Source organism: Neltuma alba, unplaced genomic scaffold (genome assembly GCF_004799145.2).
Source record: "Neltuma alba isolate B1F8T4 unplaced genomic scaffold, ASM479914v2 tig00011269_pilon, whole genome shotgun sequence".
Taxonomy (NCBI): Eukaryota; Viridiplantae; Streptophyta; class Magnoliopsida; order Fabales; family Fabaceae; genus Neltuma; species Neltuma alba.
This window is the reverse complement of record NW_021635980.1, coordinates 52,331-64,489: the sequence shown is the minus strand read 5'-3', so window position 1 is coordinate 64,489 and position 12,159 is coordinate 52,331. Positions and strand designations below refer to the sequence as shown.

The following is a 12,159-nucleotide window of genomic DNA, read 5'->3' as shown; positions in this document are numbered from 1 at the left end:
TAAGACATCATACTTTAATCATTATATGAAAATTTTATCTAATAAAGAATACTCATTTTTTTTTATCTGATCAGATTCCATCGATTTTGATATGGAATCCGGTTCCATCTAACATGAAAATAATGGCCTCTCCTTCCGGAAAGGAAATCGAATGAGAAGACTATGACCATTGCCTCATTCTCTCCCTTTTCCTTGTTCCTTTTTCAGTTGCTTTTGCTTCCAGTCAAACAGAATAGCGCTTGAGAGAAAAATAAAATCATCACACACAATTATAATAGCATTAAAAATTTTCGTTAGAACTTAGAATTACACTTTAGTCACAGGAATATATTATAAATAATTAGAAGAGTAGAAATAGAACGCCCTCGTCGCCCACTTGAATGAGTTCAGATCAGTAACGCATAAAAGGCGAAAACAAGGTTTGGTATGGTTCAGTTATAATCTGACAGCTCAATTGTGTTAAATACAGAGCGATGTTGGTGGCAGATAATCTTGCGAGCACACCTGAAAATTATACCGATGCCTTCGTACGTTTGGTATCATACATCCTTGCCCCTTTACTGTTAATAAAACACACTGTGTCTTCACCCAAAAAGAAAACACCATGTATGTAAGACTTTTTCCACTAACCATGATAATGAAAACAAATTTGTGATTACTTTCTCTTCTCAATATTAGCAATAAGGTATTGCAACAAACATTCTTTACATTCCGCGGCACAAAGGCCTTTAAGAGTTAAGACGGCTATAAAAACAAGGAAGCGAATGCATTTTACATGCAAAATATTTATGTGAAAGGGGGAAAAAGAATCATATTGGTCTACCTTGGCTGAATGTATTATTGTATTGGAGATCCTAGTGTATCAAATAGAATCTTGACTCTGACCCAGTTTTACGCACGCCGAGAGTGTCTATTGAATCTCAATCCTCAGATAAAGCAGAACGGCCATCCAGTTTCCATTTTCCTCTGAAAGACCTTGATAATCATCTAGCCTTCTAATCAATCAAACCCCATATTGGTGCTTGCCACACACTGTTTAGGCAATCCATACTTCTTGTTAAGGTGGACTTGCTGCCTCCAAGGGTCATGTGTAACTTGTAATGCAAAACCTTGATTAAAAACAAAAACTAGGTGTCAACACATAAATTTAGAGACAAATTGCAATAGTAAAATCATTTCCACTTTGTAGCACATAATGTTGTAATTGCTCAAACGGGCCTCACATTTTCAACTTCCAACAGTAATGCCTACAAAATAAAAACGACCAAAGGGAGGTCTAGAAGACTTCTTGCTACTCCGCAAGTACATAAATTTAGACTTTCCTGAAAACTGGAGACAGACCTTGTAGAGAGGTGCAACATTTATCAATGTAATATGGCTAAGTCAGATAAGTACCTGTAGGAAAGTGGTGAAGACATCATCTTCCATCAAGTTTGAGAATTCATCTGCCCAATCACTAACATGCCCAACAGTAGTCTTTTGCCTTTCAGCTTCAAGCATAACAGAACCACGATACAAGAATCTCTGCCAGATTTTCTGAACTTTTTCCAGCTTGAATTTTATTTCTGTATTATTAAATCCCTAATGGATGCAAGAGACCACCAAAAACTCAGATGTAGGATGTCAACTTAATGTGAAATTCTTGATTTAAATTGTCCATTAACGAAAATCTAGAAAGATTGTGGAGGAGAAGCTACCCGAAGAATCTTATCAAGTTCGGGATTCATCTTCAGATATTCGAACAGCAAAGCTGTCATAGTTGAGGAAATTCTCATACGGTAAGAAAATACCATCCTACACAGCCAGGGGGGAAATGGTCAAAAGTATGCAAGTATTTGATATTTTCAGTCACTTAGTAATTACTCTGAAGGGGAAAAAAATGGATTTATGAAAAATGACGAAGCTTAGCCAAGCTGCTTCAGTTCTAAGGAATCACACCCCCCCCCCAAAAAAAACTAAAATTATCTTATTCCCCTTTACTTGCGACAGTGTTGATATATTACCTGAATTACCACGGGAATGCATCCTTGCAGGATACTGTCTTCCATGCGTCCACCAACCATCTCCAGGCAACACTCCACAGAAAATAGAGCTTGCCAGATCCAAATGATAATTGTCAGAACGCAATGGGGTCACAATAACATCTTCTGCATGCTGTCTCCCAAGCCGACCTTTCTTGTCAGGGGTTGATCCAAATTCTTCTGCTAGTTTCTGTCTGATCCCCATGCTATACCTGCATCATTTCCAAGAAACTCAGAATCGCATCTTTGGGAATTTATTTATGGGAAACTATGTATCAAAATCTCCTGTGGAGAATCAACTGATTGGAAGCCAATGTTACTAGAGAGAGGAAACGAGAAATGCTGTTAACACAAAATCAGATGCTGCCTTATTGTACAATCTTTTAAGAGATTCCAAAAGAGTTCATCATTTAACTTACGAATCCTCTGGTCTTCCTTTAGGGTAAGCTGGTCCTAAATTCCCATTGAAGTAGAACAGTGTCTTTCGCATCTCATGGGGCCTGGAAACAAATCATAAAATGGTTGCATTGTTAGTCATGAACTTAAGAATACACTGATAAATAAAGCAAATGATTGAAGTAATGATTAGTTCCTTCAAAAAAAAAACTTTACCGGGCCCACAGTTTGGAAGTCAATGCACCAACATCAGGCACTTTCCAAGCAGGAGCACAAGATCTTTATGAGGATCAAAACAAGAATGATTTCCCCTCCTATTTGGATGGATTTTGTCCCAGTTGTCAGCCCAATAAGCTGTAGTTGAACGGTTATGCTTTACATTTGTGTTTCCCAATGAAACTAACATCATGCTGTTCCATATCTCCTTGGGAGCATAGCAAGCACCTTCATCCCATGAAAAAAACTGCCTTAACATATAAAAGCAACGTCATTAGCATACTTTCATCACCAGAAAAACTAGGTTAGCGTTACTTCCCTAAATTCCATTCAACGCTCGGAAAAATTATTCTGTTACTCATACCCAGATGTGGTCCCCTTCCTGAAGAACGGTTCCAATAAGGATATTGCTCGACAATGTGGTTGTGTGCTTTCTTATAATATTCCAATGTAAAAGAGCTCCTAACCCCCTATGTTCCTGAAGATTATAAAACAAAATGCAGGAAAAATCAAAAGCATTTCTATTCCTACTTTACCCAACAGTACAAGTTGCATTCTTAATAGGTGAAACAGAATATTAAATTCAAATGTAATAATTTTTACTTTACTACTCATGTAAATAAATGAAAACAAATTCATCCTCATCATGGCATAGATATCTGGAAAGTGACTATCATTTGATTACTACAAACACGCAATTCATTAAACCTTTTAAACAACAATTAACATGCGCAGGCACCACTATGCTGACGTATTCATTGCACTCTGTCTCACACACATGCCCTGCACGAAGAAATAAATTACAGATAGATATATGCTGGTAAAAATAAACAACAGCTGAAAAATTCTACCGCAGACTCAAGTGAGGGGCATCATCAGCACGAGTTATGATGCATGAATCAAGAACTGGAACAAAGAAAAAAATCTGCTTCTTCACCATTCAAAGTTCTATGAGGACTAGCTAAGATGCTCTCGTAAAGTGCTACCTGAGGAATAAGCAACGTCAGACTCAGATGATATATTGCAATACATTATAAAATATAAATTCACTAACTGAAACGCTTTAAATATGATCTAAATTTATGAATTACCTGGGCGCCATACAACTGATCTGTCCATATTGTAGCATTAGAACCGTCATAAATCCTATTTACACATTCAAGCTTAAAATGGCCGCCCTATAATAGGCAAAGAAAACAAATAAACATAATTTATGTAACAAGCTTGTTCCTGGGATGTTAAAAAGAGTGATGCTCAGAGAATCCTGACCTCAAGGAGCAGGCTGTTGAATTCTGGAGGCAAATCATAGACATATATAAGAGGCCTTTCTTTTCCACGGTGGCATTATGGTTGACTTTTCTTCTTCAAAATGAAGATTTTCAGGAACATCAACTTGAGCCGGACGGAGCCAACTGGGCCACTCTCTTATAGAAGATGAAACAGATGGAATGCTGCAATCTACTCCATACCAGCCATTGTTACACTGAAATATATACTAGTTGAGTTGTTCTACCAAGATTGGATGGCAAGTAATTAAAGGTATAGAGGAAAATTATGTGCTATGATGAACATTGATACGTGTAATTTAAAGTCAACCTGAAATAGCCCAAGAGGTTTCCTAGTTCTATAGACTCTCACAATGACAGCAAAAACCACAGACCCTCCGAACTTGACACAGGAGCCTTACAGATTTAATTTGCTTCAGTCCTGATTTTATCCGGATAAATTACCAGATTTTCATAGTCAAAACAAGAGTGCCAGTTCTAGTTATCATTTCCATTGTTAACAAACTGTGTGTGCCCATTCTCCCCTTTTTTCTTTTCAGCCTTGCATGTTTATTTTCCTCTGGAACTACATTCCTAAATTTCTCATACAAAGCTATATGGTCAGAAGCAGCAAAACATGTATTATTAATTCTTTCTGTAATAAATTTCTGTAATAATAATAACAATAATAATTTCTTATTAAGCATCTTTAATATTCAAACGTATGTCACCATATGATTCTCAGTGCTAAGAGATTAAACTACGGGTGACAAATTATTAATTCTAGTAACCAAATCAGGCGCCAAAGATAGCAAGCATTTTAATAAACAAAAGAATTACCTGACAAAATCCACCACGACAATGACCATGCAAAGAGCATTGATTAATGCAAGTCGATTGCACAGGCACTTCACAAAATCGACCCAGAGACCATCATATTTGCAATCACATTCTGCTTTGAATTTTATCTTGAGAGCATATGCTTCAGCTGGGTCCACGTTACACCATCCTTCTTTACTACTATTAGTTGTGAACACATCCTGATCAACTTTGGCCCAATCAACTTGTTTGGGAACACCAGGTTCAGAAGATGGACTGACACAGATGTCAGGAGTATAACTTAATTGGCGCATGGTGAAAAAATTAGCAAACCAAAGCTGAAGTTAGAATATGATTTTACATACATAAATTGAAACCCACATGTCTCTGCCAGCGGACGATCTGGATATTTTGTGCCTTCTCCACAGAAGCACATTGCTTTTGTTCTGTCACAGTTAGCCGGGCAAATTGAGACAACCCACCGTCCAAATGGCTGATCTGGCGATCCTGGGTAGTTGCATTCAAACTTTAATCTTTCAGCGCATCCATCTCCTGTCATATAGCGAAATAATAATCACCAAAAGAATCACAGTTTAACCCATATGCCATGTTAGTTAATGTTTATTCAATGACAAGAAATATAGCAAAAGAGGTGGTTGAGTTATACAAATTTTATTTTATCTTCTTTTTTATGCAGGAGGGAAGTTGACAGTGCAAAGAGATCCCTTTTTTCTTTTTTCTTTTTTTTTTTTGGGGGGGGGGGAGTGGTGGTCGATCAACAATAGTGTCCTACTGTACGCAAATTTTTGTTACTTCGTTATACTAAGGGAACTAATAAATGGTATTACAAAGGCATGATTCCCGGGTTGTCAAAATGGTAAATATCAATACCATATGCTTCTCATTAAGCATTATACATTAGGTTAGAATCATAAAAGAAGGGGAGGTTAAACAAACCAGTATATCCATGAAAGCACCGACATTGTCCCAATTCTCGGTTACAAACACCCTGACCGCTGCAGTCATTTTTGCAGTCGCTGGCAGCTATTATCTGCTTACGAACCAAATCATTGAGAATTCAAAATGCGTTCAAAAGCAGAGATCATATGCATGACAGTGACAAGCATGAAAACTCGTCGCAGCCACTTGGGAAAGAAACTGACCCTCAGAAACTGGCAACTCAGAAAGATAGGACAAGAATCTAAACAAAAGTGGAGAATACGAGTAAAAAACATCATTTGTGACCTCAGTAACGTTGATTTTCTTTGTAACAAAATCACAGCTCGCAAGCCACTGTCCTATCTCAGCCTTCCATGGTGCCCCACGATAAACAACTGCTCCATGCAAGTCAGATGGAAATTGATGCTTCAAATCGACTGCTGGTTCGAAATTTTCATTGACATCAGTGCTTGATAATTCAGCCGCTGAATTAGTGGGAAGGCAAGAGTTCTGCTGTTGCTTAAAATAATTGAAAGAAGGTGCCAGGGGAAAGAATAGATGTATCACAGAAACCAATGCCAAAATAGAAGCAATGGTTGCAACGAAAAACCAAGAGCGCTTCCATTTCTGGATGAAGATCGTGTCCAACAAGTCTCTTCCCATATTGAATAGTAACTTTACGAAACAACTTGTTCTGATTCAATCGCCCGGCCCTGCATTATGATATGAAATTTCAACCATAACAATTCGCAACATATCAGGAACGTACCTATTAGAAAAACGAACCGGATTTCTAGCCTCGGACTCCTACTCGCAGACGTGGTAATCAGACAAGCAGTGCTAAGTTACTATTACTAAGGCAAACGCATTTGAAAATTTAACGCACAAAAAAACATGATCGAATAGTTAACGGTAATTATGCGCTGCCACATTATCAGGTGTGAGTAGTTATCAGTGAAATACATAAGAAGATTGTTGGCCCACCTTTCGCGGATCTGCAATTTCAGGTTTCTGAAGTAGAGAACCTCCGACGTGATGCAGCAATTAAAATTTACAGAGATGAACCCGAACAGCAGATTCCCGAGAAAATGAATGAAACGGGGAATAAGAACAACGCAGTTTAACAATCGAGAGCAGGACTAAATCGGAATTCGAGTTCAACTAAGGTACGGGGAAAAGGTTTCTGTTCAGCGGAGATGGGAATGACTCCGTCTCCCAACGCAACAAGTATTGCGGGAACTCGCGAGCTGTCAACTTAGACCTCTCTTTTCTACACCGTAGGCAACACCCTTATCTCGCCGTTTCGCCTTGATTTTCAAGACACGGTCTTGCAGAAAAACCCAATAAAAAACCATTTGCGTGGGGAATGGAAGGACTTGACCCGGAAGGGGAATCTGGGATTTCACCCCAAAAGCCGCCAAAGTTCTGGCTTCCCTGGATTTTGAACCAACTGTCTTCTAGCAGTGAAAAGACTGAATTGCTCATTCCTGCTTTTTAACTGGGAAAGCGAGGAACTGGTTCGCCGAGAATACCGTTAATCCCGGGTAAACTTGCACGGGCAATTTTGTCATTTCATTGCATCTGTCATCGTAACTGGATGGATGGATTACCTCTCGTGGCTCAGCCGTTGTCTCATCAATAACATTCGAATACTATATAAGATTAAGATTGTTGTTTCATGTGGAAGCAACGCTTTTTGTTAGAATCTCATGCCTTCGGAATTCCCATCATTTTGAAGCTTACATGTTCATATTCATATTTATAATATGATATCTGCCTGTTCAGCTATATTTCGTTAATTTTTTAATCCATAAAAAATTTTAAAATATTACCAGACGGGGGATTCACACTTGGGCACCCGAGCTCGGTTGTCATGTCAGGCAGGGTCGTGGTCCAGCACAAACAAATTTAAGCTTTTCCCCAGCAAAAAGGGGAAAAACTCAAAAAACACTAACAAGGTGGTATTACTTTGTTCCTTTTCCGTATGTATTCAACTTGTTCTTTTAATCAGCAGAAAGACGTGGGGTCCGATTAAAGTGAAATATGATTTCCATTTAACTAATGAAAAAAATGATGCAGCAGTTACATATGTATACTATATTCCTACTTGGCAGAACGTGCAATAATATTATTCTACCCAAGTATAATTACTTAATTAGTGATGCCAAGACGGCAAGACTCAGTGATTGTTGACTAGCACGCATATGAGCGGGTCAGCATGTTGGGAGGTGTGTCTTGGTTCTGAGAAAGTGACCGATGGATCGAAAAGGCCCGAGGATCGATCTTTTCCCCCTTGGTAAACTGGGGAGCATTTAAGAATCAAAACCTTACAGAGTTACAGTGATATGTGGCCACCTGAGTTACGAAACCTGACACCAGCTGTGAAAATTTCTTTTCGCGATCAAAGTGGGCTAATTTAAGGTGGTGAATATGTTTCATACTATCTGTGCTCTGGGGAGCTGGGACATGTGAACCCACCATCAAAATAGTCAGGCATGTGATGTGCAGGCTGGATGGAATAAAATATATGAGCAGAGTCAATTTGGATCGGTGTGCCGGAATAATCCAAAACATATCAGTCCCGTTTGATACGAGTGATTAAAAATGAAGAGTAAGAATTGAGATTCAAATTAAAAACACATATTAAAAAGATATTTAACATAAGTTATTTCTTATCACATAGATTAGGCAATCCCACATAGATAGGATTAGAAGATACCACCTCGACCAATAGTATTCTCCAATCCCACATATAGGGATTTATCTAATTCTAAGTATCAAATAATTACTCATGCTAAACATTTTTTAATATAGTTTTTCACTCTCAAGTCTCAATCACAATCCTTATTTTTTATTTCTAATGCTTGGTATCAAACAAGATCATTATGTTTAATTTGTCAGCTTCGGTATTTGGACTGGAGTGGTTGTTAGGAACATCCCGAGCAATTGATGAGTGCTCTGCTGAAAATATCTATGATCATTCATAAATATCGGCCCAGCAATTTGAAAAATAAATTGTAGCGTGTACGTGAAGAAATCATAATTATAGAGATCATTTCATAAACAAACAACCTGGATTGCCCTCACATTCGCAACTCTATTAGATCCCCTTAGGCAGGTGGGGGGTATAGAGAGAAAATATTGAAGCCGGCAGGTCACCGGGCTAGCCAATAACCACTTAAAACGCACAATGATTCAACAATTAAAAGACCAGATCAATGATCATGTCAAGACATAAGTCATGATTAATTAATCATCTTCCCCCAGTAAACCGTCACAACTCAACCAGCTAAGTCCTGTGAGGGTTTACAAAAAGGTAGTCACAAACGAAATGAGAAGGATCTGTCTCTCGTTGTGAGTGCAGGGATAGTCTCTGGGCCTGGCCCATTAACTTGCTGAAGGGTTCGTTCGGTTTCGCGAACAAGTTTTACGGAGGCCCCAAATAATAGCCTTTTTTTTTTATTCCGGTACAGCTCCAAAAAATAGCTGATACGGATAAGATCCACTTAAAGTTGGTCAGTATTGTCCTTTTCTTTTTGACGCAAGCGAGACAGCCGTAATTAATAAGGGATTGTTTGGACCATCCAAACAATGGAGAGCTGTGGACAACTCAAATATGCGTTATCAATTCTGAAGTTAGGAAGATTTGGTGTTGGTTGAAGTAATGCTGTCATTATCTTTCCCAACGGTTGCCCCTGTCTAGAATCAAATCACAGAACAAAAGGGGGGGGGGTGGGTGTTGTCATGAATGTTGTCCGGTCTTCTCAGGCGGACTTTACGAAGGTATCGCGGGTTAAGCTCAGCTCATTTAGTTAGGCCAACCAAATTAACGATTATGATCGTCATCATTACTATAATTAAACTTAGTCCTACATTTTTACTTACCACTAAATGAACAAGAATTTAAATGGGACGCCACCGTCCACTGGGACTAGTGATCACATTTTTTGCTGACGCATCCTCTTATTTTCCACTTATTTTTTGGCCCCCCAACACTCCACGTTAATCTTTATTGCCCCCTTTTGCATTGTGACTGGCAGCGTGTTTGCCATGATCATGACGAAAGTTACCATATTTATAATTATTAGGCGATAGGCCATTTGTATATTTTTCGCTTATTTTATATTCCTTCCGGTTCAAAATATAAGCTAAATCTCATCATTATGTTTATCAAGAAACTAATTAAAATCAATTCAAAACAATAAACTATTTATTAATGAAGAGAATAAGTAAAAGATGTAGTAAATGAATTAAAAAGGAAAGAGAATATGTGGGGGCAAAATTTAAAAAAAAAAAACTCATTAAATATTTGGACAAAAATAAATATTATTTTATAAAAAAACCAACCTCTTTAAAAAAATTTAGCTTATATTTTGGATCAGAAGAACTATTTGGCTGACATAAATTATTGTTGATGACTTTCACAGTAGCATATAAGATAGATGGAGTAGCACCCTAATTAACGCCTCCACGTGAACTCACGTTTTTATGCCGTCAAGGTCGATGTCCGATCCCTTAACACGCCTGTTTACCGAGGAAAAACATGAATGCATATATTTCATATGCCAGCTAAACATTTTTATTCTAGTGATTTTGACAATATTATTAAAAATTATACTCCCTCCGGTTCTATGTGTAAACTTTATTTTTAGAGAGAAATCTGATCCAGAATATAAACTTTAATTTTAAGTTTGTTTAAGCATTTATTATTATTTTTATTTTACTTTTAATTGACTGTATTTAATACTTTATTTCTTTTATCAATATTATCCTCATATATTCTCTTTCATCATTTTTTTTAATTTATTATCTCTCTCACTTACTCTCTTAATAAATAAGAGTAAACTAAAAAAAAACATTTCTGATATATTTATTATTTTTAATTAATTTTAACTGCTCGTGATTCGGTTATTTAAAACTTATATATAGGATCAGAGGGGTACTCCAATATTATCCGATTAAGATTTTTTTTTTTTACATAAACCATGTTAGAGTCTTGAAAGTTTTATTTAAAACGTGCAATAATAATAATGAGGATCACATGGTGTTTTTGTTTCCCGGTAACGGAGAATCAAATGGAAAGTTAATCCCAGCATCAATGAAGTATCTTCCACGGAACAAATTTCATTAATACACATGGACCAAAACTTATTATAGGGACTATTTAAAAAAAAAAAGATAAATATCAGAAACAAAATAAATTGAAATTTTATATTTACAATCAAAATAAAAATCAAACAAACTCTTATACTAAAAATCGGAAGTGATACTACTTTTAGTCTTTAATATAAGACCTCGTTTGATTTTTATTTCGATCCTAAATATAAGACATCAATCTACTTTATCTCTCATATTTATGTTTTTTTTTCAAGATAGTCTTTCTAATAATAATAGTTATAACTAATACACTTGATTTGTAAGGATATTTTAGAAAAGATAACACCTATTCATCACAAATAGTTAACTTAACTTATTTTTATAATTTCTTTAAATTAGTTAACTAATTTTTATGATTAGGATAGGAGGCAGTGGCATTTAATTTAGAGAGGATATGTGCTTGTTGAGTGTTGACGTGGGCGGACGAGGCTTGCAATTCAGAACCGTATCTTGACATCGCGCGGATTCTTAGGTGCAGCGAATGAAATTGAAGAGCGTGTGATGCCCAGGCATTTGATTCTTTCTCCGTTATCTGAAACTTTCAATTTTCTTTTGAGTTTCGATTTTGATGGTGATATAAAATCTGGCGGTCGTGGTGCATGGAGATGCTTATGATTCACAATTGAGCCCTGTTATCTAAGCTCTAAATCCCGAGGGCCACAGTGTGGGACCGTGGGGTGCCAGGGGTCAGGGTGGGACTTGGGTTTTGAGGTTGAGACTGGGCCTGTTTAGATAGGAGGCCAAACTATAGTTTGGAGATCCAAACTATGATTTGGAAAAAAAACAACCCAAACAGGCACAAATTATTTGAAACTATGGTTTGGGAACCTAAAACTATGGTTTCAGAAGAAGCAAATCCATTCTGCTTCTGGCTCAAATTGGAGAGTATGACCGTGCCTATTAAAGTAAATCTCAACAATAATATGACTTCAACACCCCTTAATTAATTTTTTATAAACATATTTAATCATATTTAATCTTATATCTTATAAATAAATATACACATATTAATTATTTATTAATTATATTATCTTATGTATTATTAATTATGTTGGTAAAAAAAATTATTAACAATTTTATTCCTTCAAATTAAAATACATCATACAATCTATGTTTTATGTAATTATCATATTAACTTATGTTTTTTTTTAATAATTTGTACATATAAAAAGTGTTTTTGATAACAGCTATCCAAACACTCTCACTTCTTAGAATCACTTTTTCACAAAATCTATTTTTTCCAGAATCTGTTCTCCAGAAGCTATTCTCTAAATCATGGTTTGATTTCATCCAAACACACTCCAAAACCTGGGTGGAGCCCCCGTCATGTCTTCCTCGAAAACGTG

At 36.7% G+C, this 12,159-nt stretch overlaps 1 pseudogene; it reads right to left on the bottom strand.

Moving 5' to 3' along the window:
- Positions 1 to 955: 955 nt before the first annotated feature.
- LOC114763275 (uncharacterized) lies at positions 956 to 7,023 on the bottom strand (annotated as a pseudogene).
- Between the last annotated feature and the right edge of the window lie 5,136 nt (positions 7,024 to 12,159).